This window comes from Trachypithecus francoisi, unplaced genomic scaffold, assembly GCF_009764315.1.
Source record: "Trachypithecus francoisi isolate TF-2019V2 unplaced genomic scaffold, Tfra_2.0 Lachesis_group8, whole genome shotgun sequence".
NCBI lineage: Eukaryota > Metazoa > Chordata > Mammalia > Primates > Cercopithecidae > Trachypithecus > Trachypithecus francoisi.
Window position 1 is genome coordinate 64844389 of NW_022681473.1, and position 21166 is coordinate 64865554.

At 42.3% G+C, this 21166-nt stretch overlaps 1 pseudogene; it reads right to left on the bottom strand.

Moving 5' to 3' along the window:
* Window positions 1–9884: 9884 nt before the first annotated feature.
* Window positions 9885–11033, bottom strand: LOC117081051 (annotated as a pseudogene).
* Window positions 11034–21166: the final 10133 nt, after the last annotated feature.

A 21166-nucleotide genomic window follows, 5' to 3' on the forward strand; every position in this document is an offset into this window, starting at 1 on the left:
TTATTTATTTATTTATTTTGAGATAGAGTTGTGCTCTGTCGCCCAGCCTGGAGTGCAGTGGCAAGATCTCGGCTCACTGCAACCTCTGCCCCCCCGGGGTTCAAGCGATTCCTGCCTCAGCCTTCCAAGTAGCTAGGATTACAGGCACGCACACCACACTGGGCTAATTTTTTGTATTTTTAGTAGAGATGGGGTTTCGTCATGTTGGCCAGGTTGATCTCAAACTCCTAGCCTCAGTAGATCCACCCACCTCGGCCTCCCAAAGTGCTGGGATTGGAGGTGTAAGCCACACTCCACCTAGTTCGTTCTTTCTTTCTCTTTCTTTTCTTTTCTTTCTTTCTTTCTTTCTTTCTTCTTTCTTTCTTTCTTTCTTCTTCTTTTTCTTTCTTCTTTCTTTCTTTCTTCTTTCTTTCTTTTTTCTTTCTTTTTTCTTTCTTTTCTTTCTTTCTTTCTTTCTTTTTCTTTCTTTCTTCTCCTCCTCCTTCTTCTCTTTTCTTCTTCTTCTTCTTCCTCTTCTTTTTTTTTTGAGATGCAGTTTCACTCTTGTTGCCCAGGCTGCAGTGCAATGGCATGATCTCGGTTCATTGAAACCTCCGCCTCCTGGGTTCAAGCGATTCTCCTGCCTCAGCCTCTCAAGCAGCTGGGATTACAGGTGCCTGCCAACACGCCCAGCTAATTTAAGCCACAGAAGTTAAGCCAAACATAGTCTGTTTAGTTATTTTATTTTTAGAGATAGTGTCTCGCTCTGTTGCCGAGGCTAGAGTGCAGTGGTGTAATCATAGCTCACTGCAACCTTGAACTCCTGGACTCAAGCAGTCCTGCCACCTTACCCTCCTGAGTAGCTGGGATTAAGGCACAAACCGTGCCTGTAGCTGCTATGTGCATTGCCTGGCTACAACTAGTTCTATAAAGAAGAAAAAGTCAGGAAAAGTATTTACATAATAACATTCTCAAATTCTTTGTTTGCCAGATATCTTATTTGGTCACTTAGGGTACAGTTTTAAACTAGTAAACAATTATATTATAGAAGAACTAAACTAAATTATAACATGGCACAGACTTCCTAAGGAAGGTAACTCAAAAAATCTAAAAAGTGATAGCAATTATTCTAATTAACATTTGAGATATTAAATGAATTAATGACCCAAGACAACCTTTGAAATTATTCAATTCTTTTTTAAAAGTATACTAGCATAATTTAAGATCTAGCTTGACTAAGATTACTTATTTTATTTTATTTTTATTTATTTATTTTTAGATAGGGTCCTGCTATATCACCCAGGCTGGAATGCAGTGGCACAACCAGAGATCAGAGTTCACTACAGTCTCAAACTCCTGAGTTCAAGTGATTCTTCCATCTCAGCCTCCAGAGTAGCTGAGATTACAGGCGGGCACCACCACACCCAGCTCATTTTTAAATTTTTTTGTGGAGATAGAGTCTCACTATGTAGTTCAGCCTGATCTCAAGCAATACTTCCCACCTCAGCCTCCCAAAGGGCTGAGATTACAGGCATGAGCTGCCCTGCCTATCCAGAATATGTCTCTATAGTAGGTTTATCATTAGAATGTTTTGATCTGAAGACGTAGTCTTAATGATTCTAAGTGTAATTCTAACCTAAAATCAAAATCCTTGGTTTGTAAACATCAAATTCAATTTTATGTTAATTTGTACGGCAACTAAACAAAAAAACAATTTTTAAAAATGTCTGTATTATTTATTACACTAAACAATTCTGACCACTAACAACCAAGGGGGGTGGAGGGAACAACACTATTAGACCATGAAAACATCTTGCTTTGCAACAAAATTTCCTCCCTCGCTTTAACATTTTTGAGGATTCTTTCCCAAACCTATTACATGCATATTACGATGGTTACGAATTTCCCAACTCCACCAATCCTTTCAGTGCATTATTACTATTATTATTTTATTTATTGCTTTTTTTTGAGATGGAGTCTCGCTCTGTCGGCCAGGCTGGAGTGCAGTGGCGCAGTCTCTGCTCACCACAACCTCTGCCTCCTGGGTTCAAGCGATTCTCCTGCCTCAGTCTCCCGAGTAGCTGGGATTACAGGCATGTGCCACTGCGTCCAGCTAATTTTTGTATTTTTAGTAGAGACAGGGTTTTGCCATGTTGGCCAGGCTGGTCTTGAACTCCTGACCTCAACTGACCTGCCCACCTCAGCCTCTCAAAGTGCTGGGATTACAGACGTGAGCCACCATGCCCGGCCATCAGCACATTATTTTTAATATCTTAATTAAAGGGGAAAAAATCCCCTACTTGTAAAAACAAAACAATGTTGGAAACTGCCATTAAAACACAACAAGTGAAAAAACAGAGCTCTTCCCAGACTCACGGGACTACAAATTTAGGAAGTACACAAAAAATTAAAAATTAATTACACTCAATTGGACACATTAAATATGTACAGCTTTTTGTACATAAATCATACCTAAATAAAGTGATTTTAAAACAAATGAGATGGGCCGGGTGTGGTGTCTCACATCTGTAATTCCAGCACTTTGGTAGGCTGAGGCAGGCGGATCACTTGAAACCAGGAGTTAGGGATCAGCCTGGCCAACATGGTGAAACCCCATCTCTGCTAAAAACACAAAAGTTAGCTGGGTGTGGTGGCACACGCTTGTAATCCCAGCTACTCCAGGGGCTGAGGCATGAGAATCTCTTGAGCCTGGGAGGCGGAGGTTACAGTGAGCTGAGATGGCGCCACTGCACTCCAGCTTAAATGACTCTGTCTCAAAATAATAAATAAATAAAAACAAATGATCTAACCCTTACCACCAACTGATAAAGAAACAAACAAATGAGTCATGCAAAAAAAAAGTCATGCTTTTTGGTTTAATCCTACTTTAAGAACACTAACAATAATTTGCATGCAATAAATACAGTTCCCTAAATACAACAGATGAATTCTTTTATAAACACATCTGATTTTTGTTTATGGAGAATCTATTAATAAACACATTTTATATTCAATATATTATGTATGTATGAATGGGAAGCAACCTTAAACATTTTAAATACCAGACATATACAAAAGAATTATAAACGAAGTAATACAAAGTGCCTCGTGTTTTTATCCTGGAGTCAAACCATAGAAATCACAGGTTATTAAGAGAACTTTGAAAAATATTGTTATGAATATTGAAAATCACGTGTTTTGGGCAACCCAAGATGGCCAAATAGGAACAGCTCCAGCCTCCAGCTCCCAGTGTGAGTGACACAGAAGAAGGGTGATTTCTGCATTTTCAACTGAGGTACCAGGTTCATCTCACTGGGGAGTGCCAGACAATCGGTGCTGGTCAGCTGGTACAGCCCGACCAGTGAGAGCTGAAGCAGGCTGAGGCATTGCCTCACCTGGGAAGCGCAAGGGAGAAGGGAATCCCTTTTCCTAGCCAAGGGAAACTGAGACACACAACACCTGGAAAATCGGGTAACTCCCACCCTAATACTGCGCTTTACCAAGGGTCTTAGCAAATGGCACACCAGCAGATTATTTCCCACACCTGGCCCAGAGGGTCCCATGCCCATGAAACCTCCCTCATTGCTAGCACAGCAGTCTGAGATCTAACTGCAAGGCAGCAGCAAGTCTGGGGGAGGGGCACCCGCCATTGCTGAGGCTTAAGTGGGTAAACAAAGCCACCAGGAAGCTCGAATTGGGTGGAGCCCACCGCAGCTCAAGGAGGCCAGCCTGCCTCTGTAGACTCCTCCTCTGGGGACAGGGCATAGCTAAACAAAAAGCAGCAGGAAATCTCGGCAGAGGTAAATGCCCCTGTCTGATAGCTTTGAAGAGAGCAGTGGATCTCCCAGCACGGAGGTTGAGATCTGAGAACAGACAGACTGCCTGCTCAAGTGGGTCCCTGACCCCTGAGTAGCCTAACTGGGAGACATCACCCACTAGGTGCAGATGGACACCCCACACCTCACATGGCAGGGTACACCCCTGAGATGAAGCTTCCAGAGCAAGAATCAGACAGCAACACTCGCTGTGCAGCAATATTCTATCTTCTGCAGCCTCCGCTGCTGATACCCAGGCAAACAGGGTCTGGAGTGGACCTCAAGCAAACTCCAACAGACCTACAGCTGAGGGTCCTGACTGTTAGAAGGAAAACTAACAAACAGAAAGGACACCCATACCAAAACCCCATGAGTACATCACCATCATCAAAGACCAAAGGCAGACAAAACCACAAAGATGGGGAAAAAGCAGTGCAGGAAAGTTGGAAATTCAAAAAATCAAAGTGCATATCCCCCTCCAAAGGAACGCAGCTCATCGCCACCAATGGAACAAAGCTGGACGGAGAATGACTTTGACGAGTTGAGAGAAGAAGGCTTCAGTCAATCAAACTCAGAGCTAAAGGAGGAACTACATAACCAGCACAAAGAAACTAAAAACCTTGAAAAAAGAATGGATGAATGGATAACTAGAATAATCAATGCAGAGAAGACCTTAAAAGAACTGATAGAGATGAAAACTATAACACGAGAAATATGTGACAAATGCACAAGCTTCAGTAATCGACTCGATCAACTGGAAGAAAGAGTATCAATGATTGAAGATCAAATGAATGAAATGAAGCAAGAAGAGAAGTGTGGAGAAAAAAGAGTTAAAAGAAATGAACAAAGCCGCCAAGAATTATAGGATTATGTGAAAAGACCAAATCTATGTCTGATTGGTGTGCCTGAAAGTGATGGGGAAAATGGAACCAAGTTGGAAAACACTCTGCAGGATATCATCCAGAAGAACTTCCCCAATCTAGTAAGGCAGGCCAACATCCAAATTCAGGAAATACAGAAAACGCCACAAAGACACTCCTTGAGGAGAGCAATTCCAAGACACATAATTGTCAGATTCACCAAAGTTGAAATGAAGGAAAAAATGTTAAGGGCAGCCAGAGAGAAAGGTCGGGTTACACACAAAGGGAAGCCCATCAGACTAACAGCAGATCTCTTGGCAGAAACTCTCCAAGCCAGAAGAGAGTGGGGGCCAATATTCAACATTCTTTTTTTTTTTTTTTGAAACAGAGTCTCGCTCTGCCGCCCAGGCTGGAGTGCAGTGGCCAGATCTCACCTCACTGCAAGCTCCGCCTCCCTGGTTTACGCCATTCTCCTGCCTCCCAAGTAGCTGGGACTACAGGCGCCCGCCACCTCGCCTGGCTCGTTTTTTGTATTTTTTTTAGTAGAGATGGGGTTTCACTGTGTTAGCCAGGATGGTCTCGATCTCCTGACCTCGTGATCTGCCCGTCTCGGCCTCCCAAAGTGCTGGGATTATAGGCTTGAGCCACCGCGCCCGGCCAACATTCTTAAAGAAAAGAATTTTCAACCCAGAATTTCATATCCAGCCAAACTAAGTTTCATAAGTGAAGGAGAAATGAAATCCTTTACAGACAAGCAAATACTTAGAGATTTTATCACCACCAGGCCTGCCCTACAAGAGATCCTAAAGGAATCACTAAACATCGAAAGGAACAACAGGTACCAGCCATTGCAAAAACATGTCAAAATGTAAAGTCCATTGATGCTAGGAAGAAACTGCATCAACTAGCGAGCAAAATAACTAGCTAATATCATAATGACAGGATCAAGTTCACACATAACAATATTAACCTTAAATGTAAATGGACTAAATGGTCCAATTAAAAGACACAGACTGGCAAATTGGATAAAGATTCAAGACCCATCAGTTTGCTGTATTCAGGAGACCCATCGCGCATGCAGAGACACACATAGGCTCAAAATAAAGGGATGGAGGAAGATCTACCAAGCAAATGGAAAACAAAAAAAAGCAGGGGTTGCAATTCTAGTCTCTGATAAAACAGACTTTAAACCATCAAAGATCAAAAGAGACAAAGAAGGCCATTACATAATGGTAAAGGGATCAATTCATCAGCAAGGGCTAGCTATCCTAAATATGTATGCACCCAATGCAGGAGCACCCAGATTCATAAAGCAAGTCCTTAGAGACTTACAAAGAGACTTACACTCCCATACAATAATAATGGGAGACTTTAACACCCCACTATCAACATTAGACAGATCAATGAGACAGAAAGTTAACAAGGATATCCAGGAATTGAACTCAACTCTGCACCAAGCAGACCTAATAGATATCTACAGAACTCTCCACCCCAAATCAACAGAATATACATTCTTCTCAGCACCACATCGCACTTATTCCAAAATAGACCACATAGTTGGAAGTAAAGCACTTCCTCGGCAAATGTAAAAGAACAGAAATTATAATGAACTGTCTCTCAGACCACAGTGCAATTAAACTAGAACTCAGGACTAAGAAAGCCAATCAAAACCGCTCAACTACATGGAAACTGAACAACCTGTTCCTGGATGACTACTGGGTACATAAAGAAATAAAGATGTTCTTTGAAACCAATGAGAACACACACACAACATACCAGAATCTCTGGGACACATTTAAAGTAGTGTGTAGAGGGAAATTTATGGCACTAAATGCCCACAAGAGAAAGCAGGAAAGATCTAAAATTGACACCCTAACATCACAATTAAAAGAACTAGAGAAGCAAGAGCAAACACATTCAAAAGCTAGCAGAAGGCAAGAAATAACTAAGATCAGAGCAGAACTGAAGGAGATAGAGACACAAAAAACCCTCCAAAAAATCAATGAATCCAGGAGCTGGTTTTTTGAAAAGATCAACAAAATTGATAGACCACTAGCAAGACTAATAAAGAAGAAAAGAGAGAAGAATCAAATAGATGCAATAAAAAATGATAAAGGGGCTATCACCACCGACCTCACAGAAATACAAACTACCATCGGAGAATACTATAAACACCTCTATGCAAATAAACTAGAAAACCTAGAAGAAATGGATAATTTCCTGGACACTTACACTCTCCCAAGTCTAAAGCAGGAAGAAGTTGAATCCCTGAATAGATCAATAGCAGGCTCTGAAATTGAGGCTATAATTAATAGTCTACCAACCAAAAAAAGTCCAGGACCAGATGGATTCACAGCCGAATTCTACCAGAGGTACAAGGAGGAGTTGGTACCATTCCTTCTGAAACTATTCCAATCAATAGAAAAAGAGGGAATCCTCCCTAACTCATTTTATGAGGCCAACATCATCCTGATACCAAAGCCTGACAGAGATACAACAACAAAAAAAGATAATTTTAGACCAATATCCCTGATGAACATTGACGCAAAAATCCACAATAAAATACTGGCAAACCGAATCCAGCAGCACATCAAAAAGCTTATCCACCATGATCAAGTGGGCTTCATCCCTGGGATGCAAGGCTGGTTCAACATATACAAATCAATAAACGTAATCCAGCATATAAACAGAACCAAAGACAAAATCCACATGATTATCTCAACAGATGCAGAAAAGACCTTTGACAAAGTCCAACAGCCCTTCATGCTAAAAACTCTCAATACATTTGGTATTGATGGAACACATCTCAAAATAATAAGAGCTATTTATGACAAACCCACAGCCAATATCATACTGAATGGGCAAAAACTGGAAGCATTCCCTTTGAAAACTGGCACAAGACAGGGATGCCCTCTCTCACCACTCCTATTCAACAGTGTTGGAAATTCTGGCTAGGGCAATCAGGCAAGAGAAAGAAATAAAGAGTATTCAGTTAGGAAAAGAAGAAGTCAAATTGTCCCTGTTTGCAGATGACATGATTGTATATTTAGAAAGCCCCATCATCTCAGCCCAAAATCTCCTTAAGCTGATAAGCAACTTCAGCAAAGTCTCAGGATACAAACTCAATGTGCAAAAATCACAAGCATTGTTATACACCAGTAACAGACAAACAGAGAGCCAAATCATGAATGAACTCCCATTCACAATAGCTTCAAAGAGAATAAAATACCTAGGAATCCAACTTACAAGGGATGTAAAGGCCCTCTTCAAGGAGAACTACAAACCATCACTCAGTGAAATAAAAGAGGACACAAACAAATGGAAGAACATACCATGCTCATGGATAGGAAGAATCAATATCGTGAAAATGGCCATACTGCCCAAGGTTATTTATAGATTCAATGCCATCCCCATCAAGCTACCAATGACTTTCTTCACAGAATTGGAAAAAACTGCTTTCAAGTTCATATGGAACCAAAAAAGACCCCACATTGCCAAGACAATCCTAAGCCAAAAGAACAAAGCTGGAGGCATCACGCTACCTGACTTCAAACTATACTACAAGGCTACAGTAACCAAAACAGCATGGTACTGGTACCAAAACAGAGATGCAGACCAATGGAACAGAACAGAGCCCTCAGAAATAATACCACACATCTACAGCCATCTGATCTTTGACAAACCTGAGAAAAACAAGAAATGGGGAAAGGATTCCCTATTTAATAAATGGTGCTGGGAAAATTGGCTAGCCATAAGTAGAAAGCTGAAACTGGATCCTTCCTTACTCCTTATATGAAAATTAATTCAAGATGGATTAGAGACTTAAATGTTAGACCTAAAACCATAAAAACCCTAGAAGAAAATGTAGGTAATACCATTCAGGACATCGGCATGGGCAAGGACTTCATGTCTAAAACACCAAAAACAATGGCAACAAAAGCCAAAATTGACAAATGGGATCTAATTAAACTAAAGAGCTTCTGCACAGCAAAAGAAACTACCATCAGGGTGAACAGGCAACCTATAGAATGGGAGAAAATTTTTGTAATCCACTCATCTGACAAAGGGCTAATATCCAGAACCTATAAAGAACTCAGTCAAATTTACAAGAAAAAAAAAACCCCATCAAAAAGTGGGCAAAGGATATGAACAGACACTTCTCAAAAGAAGACATTTATACAGCCAACAGACACACGAAAAAATGCTCATCATCACTCACCATCAGAGAAATGCAAATCAAAACCACAATGAGATACCATCTCACACCAGTTAGAATGGCAATCATTAAAAAAATCAGGAAACAACAGGTGCTGGAGAGGATGTGGAGAAATAGGAACACTTTTACACTGTTGGTGGGATTGTAAACTAGTTCAACCATTGTGGAAGACAGTGTGGCGATTCCTCAAGGATCTAGAACCAGAAATACCATATGACCCAGCCATCCCATTACTGGGGATATACCCAAAGGATTATAAGTCATGCTGCTATAAAGACACATGCACACGTATGTTTATTGTGGCACTATTCACAATAGCAAAGACTTGGAATCAACCTAAATGCCCATCAGTGACAGGCTGGATTAAGAAAATGTAGCACATATACACCATGGAATATTATGCAGCCGTAAAAAAGGATGAGTTTGTGTCCTTTGCAGGGACATGGATGCAGCTGGAAACCATCATTCTCAGCAAACTATCGCAAGAACAGAAAACCAAATACCGCATGTTCTCACTCATAGGTGAGAATTGAACAACGAGATCACTTGGACACAGGAAGGGGAGCATCACACACTGGGTCCTATTGTGGGGAGGGGGTAGGGGGTAGGGATAGCATTAGGAGATATACCTAATGTAAATGACGAGTTAATGGGTGCAGCACACCAACAAGACACATGTATACATACATAACAAACCTGCACGTTGTGCACATGTACCCTAGAACTTAAAGTATAATAAAAAAATAAAAATAAAAAAAAGAAAATCGTGTGTTTTGGGGAAGGAGAGAATTAACAACCGTTCTTTGCCTTAAAATACTTTACATTTTATGAAATTGCAATTGGAATGGAGCAGCTCCTAAAGTAATCAGTATTCGGGTCAGGGAAATTGAGCAGAGAAGCAAACTACTGTTTGTTTTCTCAACCCCTTCACAATGCTCAGCTGAAGAGGTTCCCACTTAAAAGAGCTGCTGAAGTCATTTCTATTTTAGAAAGGTAGTATGAATGAGATTTTCTATGTGTTAGCTAGAATTTATGGTAATTTGTAAAATGTTTTTCCATTTTTAAACGTAAGAGTCTATATGTCCACCCATGAAGCAGCAGTCACTGCTAGGGGTCTTAGGCTAACATCTGCCACCACACCAGTCTGCATGGCCCATAAGCAGGTGTGGAGAGGACCAGAGTTCACCTGTCAGCAGCACCATGGAATCAACTGTCCAGCCTTTCTGCCATTAATTACCACAGATGTGGTCTTTTTCCTGATATTCTATTCCCACCGGAGGCTTTTTATTAAGATCTTGTACCTGTGAATGCATTTAGGGTACAACATATTGTCTTCAAGGTACGGGGGTGGAAAATCGGAGGCAGGAAGCAAAAAGAGTGCACTCACTCTCCCTTCTTACTTTTTGGGAATCCAGGCTTGTCCAGCGTGAAACTGGACGTGAACCCAACCATCTGTGTCTGCAGGGAGACTTCTCCCATGGACCACAAGCCCCTTGACACCATGGGCCTCATGTGGACATTCCACTGCTTCTGGTGCCCTCTCCCTGGCTATAGTTCTGGCCCAGGAGGCCAGCAAAGCTTCTGGAACAAAAGTTGTCACCACAACTGTATTAACTCCCTCAAGGAGAGCAGCAGACTCTTCTAGGGCAGGCAACCCCTTCCCAGGGAGAAGAGCCACTTCAGGAGGATATGTCTCCTCAGAGCTTTGCAGGGACGTTTCCCCTTTGTCCGCCTTTGATTTTTTTGGTAATGATTTCCGGATTCTGGCCTCTTTTGCTGTGCTAGGAAAAGTCTTTTGATTTGGATAGGCAAAGGCACACAGGAGCTTATTTCTGGCACCAAAGGCCTGTGTGGCTTTGCCTTTAATTGTAGGCACCAGGCCTGCAGAATGTCGCGGTGAATCAGATTAACAGGTGGCAGTTTAGAGGGTGATGAGGGGATTGGTATCTTCTTCTGAGGTTTGGGGTTGTCTCTGTACTCTGCCGCCTTTTTTGGGCAGAGTGTTTTTTCATCTTTAGCAGATATTTCTCCTTTGGTTCCCTTTGCTGATGTTCCTGGCAAAGCAATTGTGTTTGATTGATCCTCTTCCCTCAACTTCTCTGAGGATGTCCAATCCTTGCCTTTTGCCTTCTCCATACTCAGAGAAGAAGTGGAGCTTGGTCCCAAAATCCTTAAATCAGAGTGAAGGTATGCAGTAATCATCACTACCAAGATGGAAACAATTTCTATTTTTCCATAAAGAGTCTATGAAAAGAAGCCAGGCACAGTGGCTCACACCTATAGTCCCAGCTACTCAGGAGACTGAGGCAGGAGGATCACTTGAGCCCAGGAGGTTGAGTTCAGTCTAGACAACATAGTAAGACCCCACATCTCTAAAAACGTTTTTAAAAATTCTGTGAAAAGAAAAACCCAAAGTAAGCAGCAGACCTACATATAAACATTGTTTAAAAATTACGTTTGCCAAAAAGATGGAAATAACCTAAACATCCATCAGTTGCGGAAAGGACATATGTTAATATAATATGGTATATGCAAACAATGGAACATTATTTAGCAATGAAAAGGAATGAAGTGGCTGGGCGCGGTGGCTCACGCCTGTAATCCCAGCATTTTGGGAGGCCGAGGCGGGCAGATCATGAGGTCAGGAGATTGAGACCATCCTGGCTAACACGGTGAAACCCTGTCTCTACTGAAAATACAAAAAATTAGCCTGGCGTGGTGGCTGGCACCTGTAGTCCCAGCTCCTCGGGAGGCTGAAGCAGGAGAATGGCATGAACCCGGGAGGCAGACCTTGAAGTGAGCTGAGATTGCGCCACTGCACTCCAGCCTGGGCGACAGAAGCAAGACTCCATCTCAAAAAAAAAAAAAAAAAAAGAAAAGAAAAGGAATGAAGTACTGATACATGCTACACCGTGGATGAACCTTGAAAACATTATGCTAAGTAAAAGAAGCCAGTCACAAAATACCATACATTGTATGTTTCCTTGTATATAAAATGTCCAGAACAGGCAAATATATAAAGACAGAAGGTAGGGCTTCAGGGAATGGGGAGACTGGGCCATGACAGCGAATGGGTATGGGGGCTTGTTTTTGAGGCAGTGAAAATATCTAAAATTGATTGTGGTGATGGTTGCACAACTCTGTGAATATACTAAAAACCATTGAATTGTGACTTTGAATGGATGAATTGTATGCTATATGAATTATATTTCAATAAAACTGTTAACAAAAATGGAAAAATGGCTGGATGTGGTGGCTCATGCCTGTAATCCCAGTGGTTTGGGAGGGCAAGGCTGGAGGATCACTGGAGAACGGGAATCAGAAACCAGCCTGGGCAACATAAGGAGATCCCCTCCTCCATCTCTACAAACAATTAAAAAAAAAAAAAATGAGCTGGGCATGGTGGTGTGTTCCTGCCTCCCGAGGTGGGAGGATCACCTGAACTACTCAGGAGGCTGAGCCTGGGAGGTTGAGGCTGCAGTGAGCTGTGATCGCACCACTGCACTCCAGCCTGGGCAACAGAGCAAGACTGTCTCTAAAAAATAAAAGGAAAAAAACCAAAATGCAAATTAGACAATTTTAGCATTCTCTCTCTCTCTCTTTTTTTTTTTTTTTTTTTGAGACAGAGTCTCACTCTGTTGCCCAGGCTGGAGTACAGTGGCACAACCTTGGCTCACTGTAACCTCCACCTCCCAGGTTCAAGCGATTCTCCTGCCTCACCCTCTGGAGTAGCTGGGACTAAAGGCACCTGCCACCACACCTGGCTAATTTTTGGATTTTTAGTAGAGGTGAGGTTTCACCATATTGGCCAGGCTGGTCTTGAGCTCCTGACATCAACTGATCCACCCACCTCAGCCTCCCAAAGTGCTGGGATTACAGGCGTGAGCCACCACGCCTGGCCCATTTTAGCATTCTCTTAAGGACAGCTTGTTGCACTTTGAATAAATTTGAAATGGGTTAATCTCTTAAGGACAGCTTGTTGCACTTTGAATAAATTCGAAATGGGTTAAAAAGCAATGGCTGGTCGTGGTGGCTCACATCTGTAATCCCAGGACTGTGGGAGGCCGAAGCGGGCAGATCACAAGGTCAGGAGTTCCAGACCGGCCTGGCCAACATAGTGAAACCCCTTCTCTGCTAAAAATACAAAAACTAGCCGGTGCTGTGGCACGCGCCTGTAGTCTCAGCTACTGGGGAGGCTGAGGCAGGAGAATAGCTTGAACCCAGGAGGCAGAGCTTGCGGTGAGCCGAGACCAAGCCATTGCACTCCAGCCTGGATGACAGAGTGAGACTCCATCTCACAAAAAAAAAAAAAAAAAAAGAAGAATGTTTTCCAAGGCTTCTTATGAGATGTGAGTGAATCTTCATGGTCTGAGTTGAGACCTGAAATAAATTTAAGGCATGCTGATTTGCACACCTTTGACAAGGCTTAACTGACATAGAATTTATAAATATCCACAGGAATTTTTAATGTTCCATCATATCATTTCTCAATACTGGATGTTCATTGTTTTATACTTTTGCTACTTTATTTATTTATTTATTTATTTTGAGACGGAGTCTCGCTCTGTCGCCCGCGCTGGAGTGCAGTGGCCGGATTTCAGCTCACTGCAAGCTCCGCCTCCCGGGTTTATGCCATTCTCCTGCCTCAGCCTCCCGAGTAGCTGGGACTACAGGTGCCTGCCACCTCGCCTGGCTCGTTTTTTGTATTTTTTAGTAGAGACGGGGTTTCACCGTGTTAGCCAGGATGGTCTCGATCTCCTGACCTCGTGATCCGCCTGTCTCGGCAAAGTGCTGGGATTACAGGCTTGAGCCACTGTGCCCGGCCTACTTTTGCTACTTTAAATACCAAGAAGCCTTTTCACAGGAAGAATAAAATCTCCATTATTCTCCAGAGTGTAGGTAACAAAATACAAAATTAAACCAGATATATGTTTGACAAAGTAACACCTAAAATCACCATTATAATATTCATAATGACATTATGTTAACAGTCATCATAAAGTCCATAAAAGTTATCCTTAGATTTATAAAAAATGCAGATTGTCTCAAGGTAAAAAATACAGTAAGTGCTTTTTGCTAAAAAGCTCTTTGTTGAATTAGGATGTGCTATAATAACTAAGACACGAGACAATACTAAATGTTACCCAAACTACAACACAACACACTTTGAACATAATTTAAGCCTAAATTATTCTGCACCAGCAGGATTCTTTTTAGTGCCTGGCAGTATAAAGCCAACTTTAAGATAAAAGACACAAAGTGTGAATAACAAGTTCGGTGGCAAAATTAATACCAATGAAGCTTAGCAGAGAGAAGTGAGGAAGGTGCCCATCTCTCCATTCGGATAAGATGCCATCTCTAAACATTACATTCCTTTCAAGAAGTGGAACTTAAGATTTAGGTAAAGAAAACTGGAAAAACTAGCCTGAATGTGAATATCTAGTGTTAAAGCAACTTCCTAGAATGAGTGAATCAAGGTAAGAACATATATAGTTTTCTACTGGGAAGTAAGAGTTTTTGAAGGTTTTCTTTTCTGTAAAGTTTGTAGTGTGACTATTTTCCTACAAACTCATTGAATTCAGAACTAAACAGTAGAATTACAAGCATAGCTCAAAGGAACCCAGTCTGTTTCTGTCGTAGCAACGTAAGATTTCTGTTACGTTGTTGAATCTGTGGTTGCTTCCTCAATGACCATTTCAAATGACTCTGTCCTCTCATCTGCTCAAAGCAGGAAGTCAAATCATGTTTTCCTTTTTCATCAGAAGCATCACCACACTTTCTGTTTGCGTTGATGAGATGGTACAGCATGGTGACATACCCACAGAAATCCTGCAAATCCACTTTGCTCCTTAATATTTCCAATGCTTTATGAGCACCCATATGACACAAGCAAACTCTCCTTGTGGTTTTATTTTATCAAATGGAAAAATTTCTCTCATCCCACCATATCCGGAGCCGTGAGGCCTGGAAATTGCCGCGGCCTCTGTTGCTTAAGCTCCGCATTGCGGAGACAAGATGGTGCACTTCCTGGTTCTTCACCATCAACTTTTCCCGCGCGCGCGAACTTTTCCCGCGGGCGGGTAGATAACTTCCCGCGCCCGGGAAAGACTAAGTCTACAGAGCATGCGCTTGGTGACGTCTCTCATTATTCTCCTCCCCGCCTGCTCTGCCGCACTTCCTCTTTCTTACCAGCCTATATAAGCTGTACCAACGCCCTCAATAAACGAGACTTGATCAGGATACTGTCTTGTCTCCATTTCTTGTGTCTCTTGTCTCTCTAAATTCCCACCCCCTCCTCCAAGGTCTGTGTTAACGATCCCGCTGGACGGGACACCACCATTCAACATTGTAAGCACATGTGAAGCATGGATCATAACTCCAAGACATAATAATAATAATATAGCAAGAATAACAACGCTGAAATATATCTGACAGTTTTTGAGATCTTGTGCCTTTGGAAAGTAAAAGAAATGGGGTTATGACTTCTGGGGATGACTTCTGGATAACAGGTCTAATATGCTGAGGAGTTCTACTCTGAGAGACTGGATTCATTGGTGAGAGGAGCCATGGAAACAAGCAATATACAATTCTTGTTTAGAACTCTGCTGCAAGTCACAGGTTCCAAATCAAGAAGGCTTTCACAGTGTAAGATACTGAGAAGAAAACCACAGTTGGGTTGTTTTGGTTGTGTAACCACATCATTGAGACACAGACACAGTGTTGTGCTTCTCAGAGTAAGTGCCTGATCAAAATTTCTCTCTATTCTGTACTTCTTTTTCACCAGTGTTTTGAACCTTTTCTAGGTCTTTAAAAAAGTTGTCCAGACATTCATATGAAAATTTGCAAACTTTTGGTGAAAGATTTCCCGTCATTAAACCAGCAAGAGTGGCCAGGCATGGTGGCTAGCACCTGCAATCCCAATGACTTGGGAGGCTGAGGCAGGGGGATCACTTGAGTCCAGAAGTTCAAGACCAGCCTAGGCAACAAAGCAAGCCCCTATCTCTATAAAAAACTTAAAAATTAGCTGGGCCTGGTGGCAGGTGCCTGTAGTCCTAACTACCTGAGAGGCTGAGGCAGGAAAACTGCTTGGGCCCAGGAGTTTGGGGGCTGCAGTGAACTGTGATCATGCCACTGCACTCCAGCCTGGGTAACAGTGAGACTCTGTCTTAAAAAAAAAATCTGGCTGGGCACGGTGGCTCAAGCCTGTAATCCCAGCACTTTGCCGAGACAGGCGGATCACGAGGTCAGGAGATCGAGACTATCCTGGCTAACACGGTGAAACCCCGTCTCTACTAAAAAATACAAAAAATTAGCTGGGCGAGGTGGCGGGCGCCTGTAGTCCCAGCTACTCGGGAGGCTGAGGCAGGAGAATGGCGTAAACCCGGAGGCGGAGCTTGCAGTGAGCCGAGATTGCGCCACTGCACTCCAGCCTGGGCAACAGAGCGAGACTCCGTCTCAAAAAAAAAAAAAAAAATCTGTTTACAGATGTAACATTGTACCATGATGAATTAAGTTCATTTAAATTAATTAATTAATTTTTTAGTGAAAGCAACTATATTAAGTAAAGGAATAAAGAATGGCTATTCCAGCCGGGCATGGTGGCTCACGCCTGTAATCGCAGCACTTTGGGAGGGAGAGGTGGTTGGATCACTTGAGGTCAGGAGTTTGAGAATAGCCTGGCCAACATGCTGATTTATGTCTCTGCTAAAAATACAAAAATTAGCCAGGTGTGGTGATGTGTGCCTGTAATCCCAGCTACTCAGGAAGCTGAGGCAGGAGAAATGCTCGAACCTGGGAGGCAGAGGTTGCAGTGAGCCGAGATTGCACCACTGTACTCCAGACTCCGTGACAAAGTGAGACTCTGTCCCAAAAAGAAAGAAAGGAAGAAGAAAATACCTTACAGAGTTGCAAAGTAATCATCTAATCACTTTGTACTCAATTATGAAACCTTCAAGAGAATAAAATTTTTGTCAGATATGGATACATCCAAATGAATAAATTCTTAGTTATATAAACTAGGTACCACATGGTAATCCTCAAACTTCACTGAAATGATGGTAGACTCTCTGTTTTACTTCTCTTCATTTCTAAATGTTGAGAGGGTTGAGGACCTGAATAAATGATCTTATCAGTAGCATATTTCTCAGGCAAAGTCCATATTTTTACATCATTTTTGTGATCTGACCAGCCTACATCATCCACAATGTGTCTATGGCAGTTTCTACCGACAATATTGGTGAAAGATGACCACTATGTGACCATTCGTCAAATGTCAAAAAGATCAACTTTTGACAATCTACACTGACTTATAAGATCAATGTACTGGTGTCTTTTTATGCCAGGAAACTTAGACAATCAGCCTCCGTAAAACTGGGCAATGGATTATAACTTTTCTCATTGTTGAAAATGTCCTCCACAATCCTGGTGTGACTTGAAAATGGTGTTTTCCTCAGGCCCTTTACTGTAATATCCAATAAGCGATAAAGGTACAGCATGAGTTGGTCTCGACTATAACAGTTCCTTATAGTATTTTTATTCCTCTTTCTTAACATGTTTAAATTATTAATATTTCTGTGGCATCATGGATTGTGCATATGTAGAGGACAACATGCTTTGCATATTCTTTTCTGTGAATTTTCAAGGCCCTGTCACATGCTGGCTGGTGGCTTGCCCTGCGGGTGTTTGTGCTGGATGCAGAGCACTGTGTCTATGGTTCAAAGGCCTGTGGTGAGCCCGCGGGAAGCCTGATACCTTACGCTTTAGAATGTTGGGGCACCCCATAGTAAGGGTTCCTGACAGCTCAGCATAGCATAGAACAGAGAACGGTGCATCAGCAGTTCCAAGTTTCTTCATTAATCTACATTTTAGGGGATAAAAAGACTTTCAAGATTATCTTTCTTATAAATAACTCTACAGGCCCAGTAACCTTCCTTCCTATGTGACCATTCCTCGAACTTCACTGAAATGCTTGGAGAATCTCTTGTTTTACTTCCCTTCATTTCAAATTGTTTGCCTTTATGATTCTCTCTCTCTCTTTTTTTTTTTAGATTGGCTCTCACTCTGTTGCCCAGGCTGGAGTGCAGTGATGCAAACATGGCTCACTGTAGCCTCGGCCTTCTGGGCTCGGGTGATCCTCTTATCTCAACCTCCCAAGTAGCTGGGACCACAGATGTGCACCACCATGCTCAGCTAATTTTTAAACTTTTTTTTGTAAAATGGGGTTTCACCATGTTGCCCAGGCTGCTCTTCAACTCAAGCTATCCACCCCACCTCGGCCTCCCAAAGTGCTGGGACTACAGGTGTGAGCCACCATGTCTGGCCATGACTCTCTTTTATTTCTAGGTTTCTCATATTCTTTCCAGAGCAGTCTCTCCTACTTTTACCCATTATTCTATCCCCTGCTAAGTTTTCCCCAGGACCTTGCTTCTGCAGTCTGTTCCCTATTCTTCTGTCTTTCCTTCCGCTGTGTAAATTAAAATGAACTGTCCTCAGGGCTTGCCCACCCCTTTCACAAGGTCTATTTTTTCCCCTTCCTCTCTCTGCCAAACTTTCCAAACAATTGGCTGTCCTCTGACTTCTCAGCCTCTGGCACAACTGTTACATATTTGATGAATGGATAAATGAATGATCTCACATTTTCTCCTCATTCACTTCACTCCAGTCACACAGGCCTTCTTTCTGCATTTTGAACATGCCAAACTCATTTTCACTTTAGGGCCTGTGGACCACTGGTTCCCTTTGCCTGGAACACTCTTAAGATCTTTGCTTGGCCAGCAACGCTTATCATCCCTACACACACACACACACACACACGCACCCCACATGCACACACACATACACACACATTATCAATACCCAAGTTTAAGTACACTTTGAAAGTAAATTCTTCTTTAAATGTGAGACAGAGTCTTGTTCTGCTACCCAGGCTGGAGTGTAGTGGTGTGGTCATGGCTCACTACAGCCTCAACCTCCCAGGCTCAAGTGATTCCTCCACCTAAGCCTCCCCCATAGCTGGGGCTACAGGCGTGCACCACCATGCTAATTTCTGTATTTTCTGTAAAGATGGAGTCTCCCTATGTTGCTCAGGCTGGTCTCGAACTCCTGGACTGAAGCAACCCTCCCACCCTAGCCTCCTAAAGTGCTGGGATTATAGGCATGAGCCACCACTCCCAGCCTAAAGGAAACTTTTATTGAAGTAAAACACATACAAAACACTGCACAAACCCTAAGTATACAGCATGAAAAACTTTTATAAAGCAAACATCCCTGTATAATGAGCACACACATGAGCAAATATTACTAACACCCAGAAGTGATCCGTTGTGTCTACCGTCAGTCTCTATCCACCCAAAGAATAACCAGTATCCTGATTTTTAACACCAAATATTTGTTTTACCTGTTCTTAAACATTATATAAATGGAATGATACTGTATGTACGATTTTGTGTCTTTCACTCAACGCTGTGTGAGATTCATCCAAGTTACATAAAATTGTAGTTCTTTAATTTTCATTCAAAAATAGGCAGAGGCCTTAAATAGACATTTCTCCAAAGAAGATATACAGATGGCCAATAACCACATGAAAAGAGCCATAGCATCACTAATCATTAATCAAGACCGCAATGAGAGACCCACCTTACATCCATTAGGATGGCTACTATCAAAAACCCAGAAAATAAATGTTGAAGAGGTTGTGGAGAAACTGAAACTCTTATATACTGTAGCTGGGAATGAGAATGGTCCAGCTGCCATGGAAAACAGTATGATGGTTCCTCAAAAAATTAAATACAGAATTACCAATACCAAGTGATTCCACAATTCCACTTTGCACTTTGAATATACACCTAAAAAAATAGAAAGGAGTTTTTTTTTGTTTGTTTGTTTCGTTTTGTTTTTTTTTGAGACGGAATCTTGCTCTGTCACCCAGGCTGGAGTGCAGTGGTGCGATCTGAGCTCACTGCAACCTCCACCTCCTGGGTTCAAGCGATTCTCCTTCCTGAGTCCCCCCAGTAAATCTCTAAGTCTGCAACCCAGCCATACTGACAGCTGGCAATCCCTTGGATGCACCTTGAATGTTTTTATCTTGTTTCTGGGCCTTTACATGAACCATTCCCTTTGCCTAGAATAACTTTCGCTTAACTTTCTTTACATGGATAACACCTATTTGACCTTTAGGTGTCTTCCTCCAAGAAGCTTCTTGGCCCCCCAGCCAGGTCAGATGTTCCTTAACTGTGTACCTGCTCTTGGGTGCTTTGTACACACCTCTATTTGTAGCTTTGATCACCCAGTACGGTGACTGATGGTTTGTGGTTTGTCTTTCCTGCCCCACCATCCTCCACCCCAGTGAGCTCCTTGAGGACAGGACTGGTCTTGTTCACCCTAGCACCTAATATAACGTATGGCTCACAATGTATGTACAATGAATATTTTCACTCTGTAGCACTCTGTGCTTTTCAAAGTGCCCTGAAACAAACTCATCTACGGAGCTATAACAATATTTCCTTAACATTCATTCCTCCTGAATAAAATATTCTTTTAAAAAATACTACCATTACTTAGAACATTTATGTGAATTATCCATCATGTCACAGATGGGACTGAGTCGGGACTATATCTCATTTTCATCTGATATATTAGAAGAGTTTGAGAAAAACCGGATTCCTTTTGAATCACTTGACTGGAGGTGGTGTCTCTAGGAGTGTGGTGGGGAAATGGGTGCACGGAACTCAGAAGCTGGCCTCAGCTGCTGATCTGACCTTCTCATGAATTCACGTCCCTGCTTTCCTGGAAGCATAAATTGAAGCCAACATTGAAAAGGTGTTCACACTGTAGCCTGGGAGAAACTGTCTCTCAGTCCTTGGAATCACAGAATGAAAGAGCTTCAGGTCATCTGGTTGAATCTCTGCCTTTAAGACGTGGGGAAAGAGACTGGGAGCAGTGGCTCACGCCTGTAATCCCAGCACTTTGGGAGGCTGAGGTGGGCGGATCATCTGAGGTCAGGAGTTTAAGACCAGCCTGGTCAACACAGTGAAAACCTCATCTCTACTAAAAATACAAAAACTAGCCAGGGTGTTGTGGCACGCACCTGTAGTCCCAGCCACTCGGGAGTCTGAGGCAGGAGAATCACTTGAACCCGGGAGGTGGATGTTGCTGCAAGCCAAGATTGTGCTAACCTGGGCACAGAGCAAGACTTTGACTCAAAAAAAAAAAAAAAAAAAAATGGAGAAAGAGATCTAGTATTTTGGCTTAGAAACCTCACAAGACTCACCAATCTCGTTTTTCTTTCTCCAAAAGGC